Genomic DNA, 6266 nt, shown 5'->3' on the forward strand with positions numbered 1-6266 from the left:
ATATGAAATTTCTCTCATGCAGTTTTCCTTCATGCAGCAAGGACAAGCAGCCCTTTACACTGGAGATTACATACTGAAGTAAAATAGTTTCTTGTTCTCAAGTCTTTGGAGAAAAAGAGCAGTCTCTTGCTGGAGTTTTTTATGGCATATTATAGGGAAAAAACCCCATGTAATTGTATAAATAGTTGTACTCACAGGAAAAGCAGATAAATTAAAACTACTAAAATAGACTGTCACATGGTGTTTGTTTTTGTGTGTTTTTTTCCTCTGAAGTGAATGAAAGCAAATTAAGGGCTAATTTAAGATGGAACTAAAATCACTTAAAAAAAGACAGGGCACACATGCTCTGAGACCTTCTCAGTAACATACTCTAGGTAGAAATCACTAAATTATTTAAGAAAAATGTTATTAAAAAGGAAAAAAGAGAAAAGTGCAGCCTTACTCTATATGAACATTTAGTGCTGATGTTAAAATATTAGTAAGAGGGTACTGCCAGAAATTTGAAAAACTCCACATCTGAGACAATATGCAGACCATTTTGTTTTGCAGGTTTATGTGCTTAAAGCACCTGAGAAGCTGTGTTAAGTACTGATAGGGTTTCAAATTTAAAGTCTAAAGGGAATTGAAAATGATAAAATTTGCTAGGCATGAGTAGATAAGTATTTTAGAATGCTGTGAAAATAGGAATTTTCAGATCTGATGTGAGTGTCCTTCAGAGAAAGTAAATGCTAGTTTTAGAGTAATAGCCAAATACAACCTGAATCAAATCAGAAGAAGCATTAGTTTGACTGAAGTATTCAAATGATCATAAGTGAATGAGTTTCCAGCCCATAAACCAGGTTATGTAATGCATTGAATATTTTCTACGTTCTCTAAGTGCATTTGTTACTACTGTTTATCCTCAGATTCATATCCAGTGTGGGCTGCAGCAAATCAGTCAATTAGGAGTGGTAGGTGGGGAGATGTCTCAGGGATTAAGGCACTCAGTTATCTATTTGTTAATCAGACAAATAAATAAAGAAAGATAGTTGCCAGGATCTGTGGTTACCTAGCTACCAGGCACTGTGACTCAGAAGCTTTTGATCTTTTATCACTCTATAGAAGTTTTTTCTTCTGAGTCTGAAAATATCTACTTATCCCTTTTAATATGTCATTGGATTATTTTTTTCTGTTAAGAATTACAGAAAATAATAACTTACAATATCTGTGTATGTATATGAGCACTCTAGTCATTATAAAAGCTGGGTTTTTTTTCTTTTGTGAATTTCCCAGATCTTCTATTATTTTCTTAATTCATGCTTGAAATGGGATTTTTGTTCAATAAGAATAAACTTAAGTAAAACCTATATGGGTATTTGTACAGTACCCAAATATTAATCTTTTGGTTCTTCCCATTAAAATAGTGCTGTAATATATCTAGCAAGAAGCTGTGATTATTGCATCTGCAGAATAAGCAGAAGAATTTGAGGCAAACTTGAAAGATACAGCCATGTTTTCTACTGGAAGGGTATTCTCACTGACTGTAAAGAATACAAGAATTAGAGATGAAGTAATATAAGAGGGAGCAAAATTGCAAAAATCTGCTAGAAGACTATAAATACTGAAATTAATATGGCTTATGTACCTTGAGTCAGGTTGCCTTCTAAAAATGGCATGTCAGTTTTCTCTTAAATATTCAAGTCGTGTTTTAGCTCCTTGTCCCAAAATATATGATTATATCAAGTAGATTTATTTATATAAAAGCATTAAGGAAAAAATCCTGGTTATGTTGGTTATTATCACCTTAGCTGTAGCTACCAAGTTGCTTTTTCTTAGCTACCCTGTACCTTGTTTTGATGTCCTGTGTGGCTGAAACATTTAGAGCTAGTCAGTGCCCTGACTGGGATTTCAATGTCATCACAAAATGTTTTACAATTGCAAATCCTAATGGCTCTTCTTATATTTGATAGACTTGCCTCTTTGTATAATTGTTCTATTATTGTTCATGGCACTGCTATTTCCATATGGGAGCCCAGGAGACCATGGCCAGCAATAGTTAAACCTGTGATAACAGGAATTGTCTCCATCAATATCAAAGCTAACAGGAATTTCTTCTTCTATTTATTGAGACATTTTGTATCAGGTTTACCTCTCTTACTGGGCAATATAAAAAGGTAGTGTGAAAAAGAAAACAGCTGCAGCATAGTTAAACTGATTTGTGTGCTAGGAAGAAACTGCATTCCAAATTTAAGAATAGCTTTTAAAATAACCCATTGAAAGTAAGTGGAGAGTCTTTTGAAGTAATTGTCTTTGAAAGCTCCAGCAATTAAATACTTCTGGATCAAAGTACTGTTTGCAAAATATTAATAAATACCTGTATGAACCAAAATGTTACAAACTTTAATACAGTGGACTATGTGTACATTTATTTTAGTAAACACTATTTGGTCATTCAAATTAACTAGGGAGAAAAACCTTTTCTCTTGTTTGAATGAGTAGAATTTCCAGTTACCACTTTTAAGATAAGCATTCTGAAAAGGTACATTTTGTGGGGAGGTGAACAAGACAGGCTGGACTTCTCAACTTAGTTGTGAGTCGTTTATATTAAATTCCAGAGAAATATTTTGAAAGTTGCTGAATTGGTGTTTTAGCTAATTTCACAAAATTTCAATTTGAAGACTGTAACTGCATGATTCTTCTACTGTGGGGAAAAAGTGCAGGAAACTCCAGTGAGCCTCCAGTTTGTGTTTGTTGGTTGGGATGGTTAGTGATCTCCTCTATCAGTTTGCTGCAGTGAGATCTACAGGCTTGTTTACAAAGCACTTCCCTTGCTCTATTATTCTCAGCATTCTGTAAGAAAATCTTCAGATTCTGATTGAAATGTTAAGGAAGATCCTAAATAGGGCTCAAATAGTCCCTTAATTGTCATATATGTCAGGTAATAGTGCCTTGTAAAATTCTACCTGCAGAAGTGTGCCAAGCATCATTTAGTTGTTAATTGCAGATCATTCATGTCAACCTGTTCTTCATATTTCAACCTTTAATTTCTTTTGGCATCTGATTTGACACCTGATTTATCATCAATTGTTCTCTGTGACGTGTGTGTACTTTGATATGTGATGACTGTGTTAAGGCAGACCTGTTAACTTTAGCCTTAAGTGCCACTTGCCTTTACTATGTCATCTTGCAATCTTTTGTAATGTTTATTTGGAGAACAGAGTACAGAAATCTATGACTAATCTTTCCAAATTCCAAAGCCCATAATTTTCAGACTACTACTTTCCTTCTAGGCTTGTGTTTATTGCCTGGAAGGAGAGACTGGTGTGCAGGAGGGATGGATAGGAAAGGGCTTGGTTGTCTGGAGTGTTCACTGGCCTTATTCACTCTGCACTGATCTAAAAAGTACAGACCCTTCATATGTTCAAAATTATCCAGTGTGAAAGCATCATACAGTGATTTTACACAATAAACATCCCAGCTATGTAGCTTTTCATATGGAAAGAAGACTAGGGGAAAGGTCTTGTACTTCATGAAGTACATAAGGAAGTCATGATCTTGTACTCCCTGCAGGGAGGTACAAAATTATGCCTGAATTATGAATGGAAAGTCTGGACCAAACGGAATGCACTGGGAAATGTTTGCAGATATTAACAACTTCATATTATTTAGTGTGAGCTGAGAAATACTCCATAATTACTGACAGGTGGCCTAGAATAAGACACTGAAATTTCCTATGTAATTGTAGATTGATGATATATTATGTGTATCCATTTTGATTTTAGCATCAAGCCATCACATAATTATATATAAAGATACTTTACAAGATACCTGTTATTTCTTCAGAATCCATTACAGTCCATCAGACAAAATATCAGTTCTGGTTTTCAAACCATATATTATAATATAAGGATTTCTAAAATAAGGATTGTTTATCCAATAGACTGTGAAGATTTTTAGAGTCACTGTAAATAGATGTTTTGCTCCTCGTTAGGGAATTCTGAGATAGTACAGTGGGTGTTGCAGTGCAACATTTCTATGCAACAAAAATGCAATGTCTTTGGGGTGGGGAAAGTTCAGTTAATAGAGGATTTATCATAATTTTTATCTCTAAGTTATTATACACAGCACCTGCAGCCATATGCATGGGAAAATTTCACTAAATGCAGTGAAATGAGTCATCCTGGAAGTGAAGTGGGCCCAGTAAAGTCCAACAAAAGATCAGGAAAATTATCAAAATTAACATGAAGTGAAAAAGTTTTTCAAGTGTTTCCAGCAAATCTAGGAATAAGTGACAAAAGATTGGTGTCTAGGTCATAGAACATGATATTACTGGATATGGCATCCCCTTTTATATGTGGTAATTTTATTCGTTGAGTGATTTGGAAAAGACTATGTTTTAACTTTAATGAGTCGCTATGAAGTTGAAATTACTTGCCAACACATTCATGCATTTCAGTTGTTTTTTACACTGCATTTTACATGAGGGGAAATTGCAAATAGTAAATGTCAAGGATTCACTCGGGGCATTACAATTTCAGAGACATGAAGCTAATACATATTTGTCTCATTACTGTCACCAGATTGAAGTTAGTCCATGGATGGCAAGAGCTCATAACTCATAGGAGACATAGTTACAAATGACCTGTGGGAGGTCACAGATATCACAACTTCCTAAATTCACATTACAAACGTGTTGTTAATAAGAAATGAGGTGCATGTTGTTAATCATCTTTGACAAAGCCCATTTTCACTGAAAAAGAGGTGAAGGGATTTTTTTTACTTTTCAGTCTGAATTGATCACATTGTTGTAGATAATAACATATGGGAGAAGGAAGGCAGTGCCATCCTTCCAGTGATTTACTGAAGTCATCTGTAATCTTGCTGTATTAATACAATTGATACACTGTACTGTATAATTGGCCTGCTGATATTTTGCCTAAGTATCTGTATAGTGCTGAAGGTCAATGAGTATTTTATGGGGGCTTTTAAATATGATTTGTATGCAGAGGTGTTTTATCTTCTTCCCTGTCTCCAAAAAGCAGTGTAGAACTCACTGTAGCAATTCACAGTGGGCACATCTCAGCAACACAGTGTGTTGCTCTTCTGTTACCTTAATCAAGTTGGCACAGAGACACTGAAGATCATTCTTAAGGTGCAGTTCTGTGTCTGAAATGAACTGGATATAACTTTAACTGACTTTGTCCAGTGTTTCACAGTGTTTCACATAGCTGTTAACTGAAGCTAAATGCTTTGCTTGTTTAGAATAGTCAGTAAGGTGCAGCATGGTGCAACCTGGCTATATTTACTTTACCTATTAAGACAATGTGGGTTTAGGACTTATTTTTGATTATGATGGAGTAATCTGTGCTCTAGATTAAACATCCTCAAGCAGGTGGTTAAGTTGCTGTTTAATGTTCCATCTGCACACTGGAACTGCTTGCCTGCCTATCGAATGGGGAGAGCTACAGTTAATGTATTAAATCATTTGCCTGACAACTGTGTTGTCTTTCTCTGTAATTCTAGGTGCAATTTCAGGTGTCAGCTTTGATTCATAAAGCCACACATGTTTGATTCATAAAGCCATGCAGGAGTGTCTGATAGACTGCTTCTCTTCCTGTTTGTAAGAGGTGTGACACTGGGTGTGGATTCATCTCTTCAGGCACTTGGTGTGCAAAGGACTGCAAGTGATAGAAGTGCTGCTGGGTGGGAGAGGGTCGAAGAAGCAAATACAAATACAAATAAATACAAATAAATACAAATAAATACAAATAAATACAAATAAATACTGTTCGCCAACAGGTATCAAGCAGGTGGTTTAGATTGTTAGTTTAAAATTTATTATTTTCTGTTTGTCTTACTAAAGGGAATGCCAGCAGTTCAGAACCGCTGAGGTTACTAAATGAGCAACAGTTGAGGACTGAAAAATACTTTGCACTTTTTCAGTTGAATGTTTTTGCCTCCCTGGTAAAATACTCCTAAAGCATGTCTTCAGTATCAGGTGTTTATATAAGAAGAAACAACGATTAGAAATATTTTAGAGTGAAGTTTGTAGCTCTTTAAAACTGTTGTTGGACAGAAAACCCTGCAGAAACTTCATTGCATACATAATTATTTGCTCTGGACATGGAAAGGACTTGAATTGGTGTTTTTGTCTGCTTACCAAGTTTTTAGTAAAAGAAGAAAAAGGAGAGAGAGCATAAAAAAAATGCATCACTGACAACTGAGAAGCAGATTGACCGAAGAAAAACTGGGGAAAATTAAGAATATATGCTTTTTGAACCTGAGAG

This window comes from Cyanistes caeruleus, chromosome 15 (genome assembly GCF_971803275.1).
Source record: "Cyanistes caeruleus chromosome 15, bCyaCae1.hap1.1, whole genome shotgun sequence".
Taxonomy (NCBI): Eukaryota; Metazoa; Chordata; class Aves; order Passeriformes; family Paridae; genus Cyanistes; species Cyanistes caeruleus.